We start from the raw sequence: 11,110 nt of genomic DNA, 5'->3' as shown, positions 1-11,110 counted from the left end.
GCTCATATTGGCTACATGTCACCGAGTTATCCTCTCGCTGCTGTTGCTACCGGACATGCAAGGGCATCCGCACGTCGGGCCTCCTGGACGCTATCCTAGCCGAGTACGACTACTTCCACAGGCGGACATTCACGAAATTCTGCTGCGAGACGACTGCAATACTTTCTTAGACTCCATCCAATGCAGGGCATTGTCGACAAAATGCTGATGAAGATTTGCCTTTTTTTAAAATTTATTTTCAACTTTACTTCCTTTTAATTTGTACCCTGGCATTAGATTAGATTCACACATAGTTTGGCCTCATATTTAATTTGGTCTTTTGAGGATGTTCAATTTCATCTCATTTCTCTCTTTATCCCCCCCTTCCACTAACGGTTCCCTACAAAGAGACGGACAGTCACAAATCTTTTCAATAATCAGTGCAATACTCTCTCGGACATCGTTTTCGTCTTCATAATCTTTCATTTCACTACATTTTATTTTTATGTTTATTTTTGTCCCCAGACATTAGCTTAGATCCATAAGACTTGTATCTTTTGGTCACATTTGGCAAACGAGTAATTTAACCTTCAACGTAATTTGAGTCAGTGGACGAGAGATTCACTTTCACAATAAAACTTCAAGCAAATGATTGCGATATGGAACCGATACAGCTCTTAATAATGAGGAAGAAAAACCATGCCTGCTCAGCTAACTCCCTGCTCTATTTGGCACACTATCCCTAGCCATTGCTTATATACCCACACATATACACACATATTGTATGTGTCTTAATAATGTGCAAATTGGCATCCCTACTTAAGCGAACCTCTTTTTTTTTTTCTAACCAAGCTCCTTACACATCTACCTCACTAAATTTTACCAAGATTACAACCACTGCGGTCTACACTCACCGACTTTCTACGCATTGTCTAGTCAAGTCTAGGTCATTTGTATAAACTGCCAACTCCCATCCTACCTCCTCCTAGTTAACATCCAGAGGCTTAAGTAAATGGTTTTGCAAGGGATTTTCTTGCTGCACCACAAATCTACATTCTCATACAAAATTCTAGTTCTAACTAGCAAACACCTATCGTAACTAAAGGCTTATAGGCAAGGGCCGTTCAAGATCAAATTACTTTTGGGTTGTTTGACCAATCAGTCCCATCTATCTTTCTATTCATTCCACGACTAATCATCGTAGACATCTGTAAATCCTCAATGTAATTTTGCATCCCACAATTGCATTATACACTCCTTATCTACATTAGGACTTCAACATTTTCTCACATTTCCATTTTTGCAGGGCTCTGGCTAACTTTTTATTTGTGTTCCAGCCTCATTTAATTTATTTTGCGAATCAAAGTGCTAACACTGTCCGTTCTAAATATGTGATCGCATACTAATCTTGAATCAAATTCTACATAGACAACCTATTCTTTATTTCATTTCAAATTACTAACACACAATTAACATATTTTGGATTTGTTAATTATACTATGGTGCAAGTTTGATAGTCGAAGTTCTACCTAGCTTGTACAATCTGTTTGACACGCCTCAGATGCAAGTTACGATCATATCTCTCTCCACGAACACACTGGCTCAAATATTTTTGCTCAAGGTATGTACATTAACCTCACTCCCTTTTTCATAATTCCGTTACCGACAATCTTTTATAAATTTGGCAACCCAACATCTCTCATATCATCACTAGTACTTATAAAATGGAACCACTTCCTACATCCTGTCAATAGGTATCTCACATACAGCACTCCTATTTTTAAATTTCATTTCTCTACATTATCTGCTCAACTGAATACTCCATCAAATGTTAAGATAACGGCTTCTACTTGTACTACCAGTAATTTTTGATATGCCTTGTCGATTAGCTACGCAGTTCTTCAATTGAGCTAGGGTGCTCTCGGATATCAAGCCACACTTCGTAAGTGCCTTGTTAGTGGAACATACTCTAATTTGGTGTCAAATAGGTGGCAAATGTTTGTTTTTTTTTTAAATGTCTTGCTTGGTCCATCATACACACAGATTCGCCGATTTAGGCAGTGTGTCAATGCTCATCTACTGTAGATTCGCCGATTTAGGCAACACAACACTAAACTACAGATTCATGCTTTAAAAAAAATTAAAAATAAAATCCAATGCAGATTCGCCGATTTAGGCAGCACGTCTTATTGGTGTAGATTCGCCGATTTAGGCAACACCAATCACAAAATCATGCTGCAGTGGCTGGCCACCACTGCAACTGGTATGATTTTGTTACCCGGGTACATAATGAAAGTGATTTGGATTTGGACTTATATTGTGGAATTGGAATTGGATTGGGATTTGGTATCTAGTGATTATTATGGCAGTGTTTATGTGATGAGACTTGACATTATGAGATTAATGATGAGTGTGACCAATGATATCCTGATTCATCAGGGTATGACATATACTGCTTATTCTAGTGGTATGGGACACTAGAATAGGTGGTATGTGGATGAAGACAGGCATAAGCTAATGTTGTTTAGTTTCATAAATTTTCCTTATTATGTGATGTTTTTGACACAACATACTAATCACTGTTTTTGACAAGTATTGTTTGCAAATTTTTATATTCGCAACTGAGGACAGTTGCTTTCCAACGGAGAGGTATGTTATAGAAATGATATTTTATGATTTATTGCAGTTGACAGGTGGAAAAGACTAGACCCAGCTTGGCCTATGCAAATGTATCTGTATATCATGTACAATTTATTATTCAAGTGCTCTTTTATGAGCTTTGGACAATTATGACCGGCCGGCCAGTTTGTATTCAATTTGACCATTTAAGAAATCTATAAATGAAATATGTGCAAGAGGGAAATGGTCACTCTTGCACGGGGGGAGATTGCACCCAGTGTCTGCGTTGCTCTTCTCGTCTCTCCTCTCTTCTCTCTCGCCGTGCCGGCGTAGCACTCCGCTCTAGGAGGTGCGCCTACACGTGCTCGCTTACTCTGTCTCGCTCTCTGCCTCTCTCATGTGAGATTTGCTATGGCGTTTACGCGTACACAATGGTGCAAGTATGGAGATCTATTGATTTATGGTCTGTAGCATGTTATTCTATGTATTTTGCAGGGAGCCTCGACTTCCGCTTGTAGCAAAAGATTCCAAATAAAGATGTTGATGAAGTGATGAAGATGAAGATGGATGCTGTAATGTGAAGATACAAGCTCATGGACATCATCGAATATCCCGTTATTATTATTTTGAGCCATTACGGCCACTTTTGTAATGTTTACGGGAACTTCATATTTTAAGTCGGCAATTGTATTTAGGCCATAGATGCTTGTTGGATGAGCAAAGCCAACTCACGGTGTTGTAATTAAGCTCTATATAAGCCTAGGGACAAATAAGGTCATTTTGGTCGGACATTAGGTTTTCTAAGGCTTAGTATATAAGCAAAACCTAAAGCTTTGTAAAAAGACTTCTAATAATCTCATCTTCTGTGTCGTTGGGAGACTGCGAGAGAGTGTGTGTGTGTGTGCTACAGGAGCTACGGTGGTCGGAATCGCAAACGGAGAGCAGCAGTGTGTTGCCCACCAAGAAAGCTACGCGTTGATGCTTACATCACGCACGTTCGTCTGTGTTTTGGCAGATTCACCCGCGAGCTACTTTTGGAGTTTCGGTGAGTAACTGTTGTCCGTTTTTGCATTTCAGCATATCCTCGCGATCAGAGCGAGTAGAGCTGCACATTAGGCACTTTAGTTTTCGAAAACATCGACCTGCAAAAACCGGCCAGACATCCTACGCGTTTTCTGGACGGAGGGTATTGGGTAGGTTTTTTTGGTCACGGACCTTAGGGAGAGTGGCCTATTGGTGTTGATAGGATATCCCTCAAGTTTCATAACGTTTCAAGAATGTCTAATGGGCTTTTGGCTTGCGGTAGCATCATAGGAGACTCTCACATTCACATAACCGAGGGCATGTAGATTTGATATCTCTGTAGGAAGTAGTCATTAGTCGGTCGAGTAGAGGTTGACACCCTTTGCTTGCTTCCACACGCCTGCGGGTCGAGCTCCGTCCTCAGTTGAAATTATATGTTAGGTGAGTTCTCGCTATGCTGACGTCCATCGCGACGTATCCGTTCAACATTGGTGCCGTTGCCGGGGACGAGGGCCCTAAGTAGGTGACCGAGACTAGTCCTTGAGGATAGAGGTCCCTCTGGCTTGCCAGAGTACTATTTTACATTTAGATAGGATCAAAGGGTGGTGGACTCTCTAGGTCTTAGGAGGAGTCTAGGGAACTTGTGTCTAGCCTAGATCTTCTGTCTTAGGTAGTATTAGGTAGTAGTAGGTTGTTGTGTAGAGAGTAGGAGTTGGAGTGGTAGATGTGGTGGTAGGTTGACTTGAGAGTCCGTGTGAGGCCAGGAAGCAACCAAGACATCAAAATCACCATCTCACATGATGAGTAGGAGTAGGGTAAGTAGGATATCTTGATTGATCTAGAGTACTTTATGCATGTCTTATTTGTTGATTAGGCTCATAAGAGAAGTGGGAAACGCTAAGAAGAAAAGACGGTAAATTGTGTTTGGAAGCTGATTTGAAGTCCAAAAGTTTCTGTGATTATTGCTGAGAGCTCTACAGAGCATAGGGAGTACTACTGGCAGAAAAAATTTGCATTTTAAGACAGTAGACATCCTATGTGTAGGATGTCTCCAGGGTACTTTTGACAGGGAATTTGGGAAAACTAAGGTTACCAGTGGGTTCAGAGGGTAGGTTTTAACTAAGTAACATATCGACTTGGGTGTTTTTCTCTATTTTTGTTGACCAAAAGCCAAAAGGTGGAGTCAGAAAACGTAAAATTTCAGAAAAGGCTTAAATTGAGTGATTTTTGCATGTTTTTGCAATTGTGAAGCATACTTGCACTTGCTGAGAGCATAAGGAAGCATCAGGGACACTTTAGTCTGAAAAAATAAGCAGTAGACATCCTACACGTAGGATGTCTACAAGGTGATCTGGGAACTTTTTGGAAAATCTAAGGTTACCAGTGTGTTCAGAAGGTATGTTCTACCCTATTTTCACCTGGAAAGTGGAAATTTGACCAAATTTTGACAGATCAAAGCCAAAAGACGAGAATTGCCAGACATCCTACCCAAATTGTGTCCAAGGCCTAATTTTGAGACCAAACGATAGGATGACTCCAAAGGCATGTTATAAATGTTGTATTGAGTGCATGTGATAAATTTCATCTCATTTGGGTCAGTGAAAGGAAGATTGAACAGACTTTAGCATTTTTTACTGAAAAAGGCAAGAATAGCTAGTTTTGGGGTCTTTTGACATCCAAACTCAAATCTGAGCATACCAGTGGGTTGCTGAAGACTAGGGGAATCTTTGGTCCAAGTTTGGGTTCATTCTGAGCAAAAAGACATCCTATGCGTAGGATGTCTCCTGCATCATTTTGAGACCAAAATTCTACAGTGACCATACCATGCTGTCATATAGCCTTAGTAAGCCTCCTAGGCAAATTTGGTCCAATTTGGAGTTGATTTGACTTAGGAATTCATCAGAACAGACATCAGGCTTTTGGAACAGATTCTTGATCATTTGACCAACCTATAGGTGTCATAATCAAAAAGTAAAAATAGCTGTGAGTTTAGCACATCAAGGGGAAGCTATAGTGCAATTTTGAGTTGAAACAGAGAAAAAAGACATGCTACGCGTAGGATGTCTCCAGGATCATAAAGTGGTCAAAATTCTACTTTGGCCGTATAGGGAGGTTCCTAGTGTCTCAAGGATTCCAGAATTTTTTTCAAAAGTGAATTTGGACCTTGTTTGGCCTATTTACCAAGCAAAGACAAGAATTGTCAGACATCCCATTCTTGGAGTGTAAAGGAAGCTTATGCAAACCAAATCTTGACCTATTGGCATCCAAATTCAATTTTGAGCATACCATCGGGTTGTTGAGCCCTAGGAGAATCTTGGGATCAAGTTTGGACAAAATTTGAGCACTTAGATATCCTACGCGTAGTATGTCTCCAGCTTGATTTAGGACTCCAAACCAACTTATGAGCACACCACTGTGATCAGCACATCAAGGAGAAGTTGGGGTGAAAATTTCAAGTCATTCTTAGAAAAAAGACATCCTACACGTAGGATGTCTCAAGGCCATGTTTAGGTCTTAATGAAATTGTGAGCATACCATTGTGTTGCTGGACTCAAGGGGAGTCTCTAGACCAAATTTTGTTCAATTCTGAGCATATAGACATCCTACGCGTAGGATGTCTCCAGGCCAGTTTTAGGGACCAACTATAATTTTGATCATACAGGGGTGTTCCCAGTGTCTCAAGGATTCCATAACTTTTTTCAAAATTGAATTTGGACTCATTTTGACCATTCTAAACTGCATTTCACTGTTTTGGCCATAACTTTCACAAATGGTATCGGATTGGAAAAGTTTTTATATCAAAACGTAGCTTGAGAGAGACACTACAGATCTTAGAGCAGAACATGATCTAATTGTATGCCAACAGCAACCATTTATTTCAACTTTGAAAAAAACGTCGTTTAAGGCCTCAAATTGCATCCGGAAGTCACGTGTGTCTAAAACCGACAGTTCAAAAGAATTGTGAGAAAACGGGCACGGTTTTGAACATAGTTTTGACTTTTTCCTAGGAGAGGGGCTAGTGAGCCTTAAGCGAGGTCATCGGCTACAGTCGACCCAGGCTCTAGAACAGACCGCTCAAATCGACCTAGAGCAGACTCGAGTGCATGTGAGATTTTCATCATCAGGGAAGCTGAAATTTGAAACCAGATTTGGTCTCTAGACCTTCTAATTGACCGTCAAAGAATGCTAAGTTAGTAGATTGAAATTATCTTTTGGAAAAACCATTGGTCACCCACCGTTGTAAGGTTCTCAAGGCACAAGTATGGTTGTCAAGGGTACATCAAGAATTTTTGCATTCATTGTGAAAAAGTTTGCTAGCTAAATAGAATTTTGCAGATTGTGTGCTACAGTGAACATAGGTTAGCTCGACTCAAGAATCGCTACAAAGGGAGCAGTCGTTGCAGTATAGTCGTAATTTGCATAACTTATCACAGTGCTTCCACTAGATCGAGGCCTGCTAAAAAGCTCTAGGAAAAGCAAGCAGCCAGACAAGACAGTATCAGCCTTGGAAAGCAAGGGAGCTAAGAAGTTCAAGCAAAGTCCAGTTCAGAAAACTCAGAGATTAGGGAATCCACAAAATCTGAAGGACCTCAAGCAAAAAAAACCGATACAAGGGTGCTAATAATTTTTATTAGCATTGAGGCAAGAAATTAGAGCTATCGCTGAACAAGTACAACAAGGGAGTCAAGACGAAAGCAATGGTGTCTCAAAGGAATGAGACTAGTCATCAGAAAGAAGCTTCAAGTACATCCACAGAAATTACAAGAGAGCAAATTTGGATCTATCTTATCGGATACTACAACGGACTGCCATGCTATGAGGATGACAATCGGAATTTGTACATCAAGACAAAGAAAGATACAGAGGAAACTCGGACATCTCAATATGTGGAAGTTGAAACAGTGAAAAATGTACTACACCCACATTCAGATTTCATGGAAGACTGTCTGGGATCAATTTACATGAGGCACGGAAAATACATCGACAATGAGATAGAAATGTTGTACAAAGATCAACTTACAGATATCTGCACATATCCTCCAAGTATTTTTCTGTACAAAGCACAACATGGAAAACGGAAAATTGGTACACTCTATGGAGACGAAGACGTACTACAGGGCTATCACAAGTCATGAAGTTTCTATAGAAAACAATCATTACTTTACAGCAGAAGCGTTTGGCTCAAGAGGAGAAGACTACATGTCTAAAGGTGGTAATGTATACCATCTCGTCATGGGTTTACCTCTAACTATGCACTTGGAAGAGTTAACAACGACAGCTGTCAATGCAAAAATGAGTAACACACCATGACACACAACAAGGCACAACACAAGACACCACATGGAAAGACACGGCACAAGTCTCGTGCACCACACCAGCACAAGACAAAGCACAAGCACACCAAATTGCACAAACAGGGCATACGTCGGAAGTATCACCTATGAAGATAGTGACGGGAGCAAAGCGAACCCCGAACCTCGACGGCCTCTAAAACACCGGGGACCGAATGGCGTGCCTCGAGCCTGTCATGGTAAAGCAAACAGGGGCACCACCTAGCTTCAGTGGCTAGGACGCAAACAACACACCACCATAACAAAGTTTTCATCCAAGAGAGATGGATGCTTGGGAGTAATGATGAAGAGGAAAGGGAATGAGATCAAGTGAGAGAGAGAGAGAGGGTGCGGGATGGGGTATAGCGGCTTAGTACTTAGGCACCACAAAAGGATGGCGAATCCGCACACCCTTCACACATACACAAGCTCACTCCAAACACAAGACTACGTGACGATTCCGCACACCTCACATGGGCAAAACATTGCAAGAAAACATACTCACAAAACCTCAAGCTTTATTTAGAGAATAAGGCGATGAAATGGGGAGCATAGGGTAGGGGAATGAGAAGGGAGAGCGTGGTAGAGCACATTGCGGATAGGTGGGAGTTGATGGCGAAGACTCGCACGAGGGTTATGGCCATCATCCTTCATTTAGTTGCCCTTCATCTTCCATAGCCCAAGGGTGTAGAGGTCATGCTCAAGACGAGCATGGTGATTGCGGTGATGGTGATGGTGTGGGTGTGTGTGTGTGCACTAGGCACACACAGTGCATAGTGTACTCTTTGGTGATGGTGTGTGTGTGTGTGTGTGTGCACTAGGCACACACAGTGCATAGTGTGTTCTTTGATCATGTTGTGTGTGTCTTTAGTGTGATGGTGACCCCTCTTTATATAGGGGAGGAGGGGGGGAGGAATTCTAGAATTTAGAAATGAAGAAATCATTATCTACATAGGCCATGTGACTGTGGGCCCCACTTGTCTGGTTGTGTGTATATGTGCCAGAACAGCAGTCTCATGAGAGAGAGACTAAGAGAGAGAGATGGGTTGATGAAAAAAAGTGAAAGGTGACATGGAGAATAAAGTAATTACAAGAGGGGAGAGAGGGGAGTGTGTTTAGAGGTGAATCTGTGTGCAGATGTGTGTGAACACAAGAAAAATCAGGTAACCACTGGGTGGGGATGGGTCTGTGGACACTTTTTTTAGTGAAACTGAGTGTGTGTGAGTGTGGGGGAGGTTATTTAGCTGCAAGACAAGAGACATGGTGCCCTTTAGAGAGAGAGGGGGGGGTATTTGGGTCATGGGATATGATAGGAGAGAGAAAGAGGGGGTGGGGTATACTATTTTGGAAGATAGGGTAAGTTGCATGTGAGTTAGGGTGCATTATTGGTGAGTTATAATGCATTATTGGTGAGAGGTGGGGTAGCTTGAGGGGAGAGAGAAAGGAGAAGGGACAAGGGGAAGAGAGAGGGGGTTGACCTTCTGAGTGGAGAAGAGGAAAAGGGACACCCGGCGGGGCAACAGTGAAGAAAAAGGAGGCAAGGTGGGGATGGGCTACCCCGCAGGCATGAGGTGGTCTATTTTACCTTTCTTATATATTTACATAATCATACTTTATTTTTTTCTTACTTTTTTCCAATGCCTTTTATCACTCCCTCCCTAAGAGGGGGTTTTCATGGGGTGGGGACGAGAGAAGAGGGGTATGGGAGTTTGGCTTGTGAAAAGCCCCCATCATTAGCCCTCCCCTTTTGGCTAGAGGCATTCATGTCTCTAGCTCATCTGTTTGATCATTATCGTCGGAGGTGGCGGCTGATGGTGTGTCCTCATCTGGAATGTCAATTGGTGGAGCCTGGTCAAATCGAAGAAAATAAGGTTTAAGTCGCCAACCATTTACCCTGGTTTTATGAAGTTTTCCATCAGCCTCCATAAGCTGGTAGCTTCCATTGGCATACTTTTTCCTGATGATGAAAGGACCTTCCCATCGGAGTAGGAGTTTCTTATCCTTGTGCGTGTCGAAGCGATTGTCGTAGTGGAGCACCAACATTCCTTTCTTCAATTCTTTTTTCCGGAGATGCTCGTTAAAACTAAGCCGTCTATGCTCTGCTTGTGCTGCATAATAATTTATTGCTTCTTCTCTGTCCAGCTGCAGTCTTTCCAAGTTGATGATGTGATCTCTCAAATGCATGTTGGGCTGTTGAAGCTGGCTTGCCATTACGCTGAGACTTTGTAGTTGCACTTCAATGGGCAAGATTGCTTCCTTACCAAATACTAGATGATACGGTGTGAATCCCAAGGATGTACGAAATGAAGTTCTATAGGCCCATAAAGCTGGTAGTAGATACTTATCCGAGTCTCCAGGATGATTGTTTACCTGCTTGGTAATAATTTTAGAAACCATTCCATTTACCTTTTCGACTAGGCCATTACATTGAGGGTAATATGGTGAAGAGTGCCTCCTTGTAATGCCCAGTTTCTGCATTAATTCTCCTACCAAGTCTGCTCTGAAACCTGGCCCTCTATCAAAGATGATCTCTAAAGGTGTGCCAAACCTACAGCATATGTGCTCATAGATAAATTTAGCTACCTCTACCGCTGTGATTCTAGTGGTGGCTGTAGCCTCTGCCCATCTAGTCATGTAGTCGACCCCCATGATAATGTAGAATTTTCCTGAGTTGGCCCTAGGTAATGGCCCAATGGCATCAATACCCCATTTTTCAAATGGGCCATATGAGAGAATAGGTGTCTATGGTTCAGGCATAAGTGACCTAGTGCCGGCCTTTTGACACAACTTACACGTTTTGCACCATTGGTGTACATCACAGTTGAGGCTAGGCCATATGAAGCCTGCCTGCAAGATTTTCCTACTTGTTATGTCTAGGGCAAAGTGACCACCACAAACCCCGTCGTGACAGCTAGCAATTACTCCCGTGATTTCCTGAGAGAGAGGGACCTTCCTGAGTATTTGGTCCTTACCCTTACAGTACAAACCATCATTGATGAGTCGATACCTTGTGGCCTTCCACGTCAGCCATTGCTTCTGTCCCTTTGTTAAATATGATGGGCATTCCCCTGTTTCCAAAAAATGCATGATGTCAGGCAAGGCATCACTACCTTGAAATAGAGGGAGCTTTAGTTTTATTGCTCCAACCACCACTTCCT

This window comes from Adiantum capillus-veneris, chromosome 23 (assembly GCF_014529385.1).
Source record: "Adiantum capillus-veneris isolate H3 chromosome 23, ASM1452938v2, whole genome shotgun sequence".
Lineage (NCBI taxonomy): Eukaryota > Viridiplantae > Streptophyta > Polypodiopsida > Polypodiales > Pteridaceae > Adiantum > Adiantum capillus-veneris.
The sequence above is the reverse complement of the archived record's forward strand: the minus strand, read 5'-3'. Positions refer to the sequence as shown.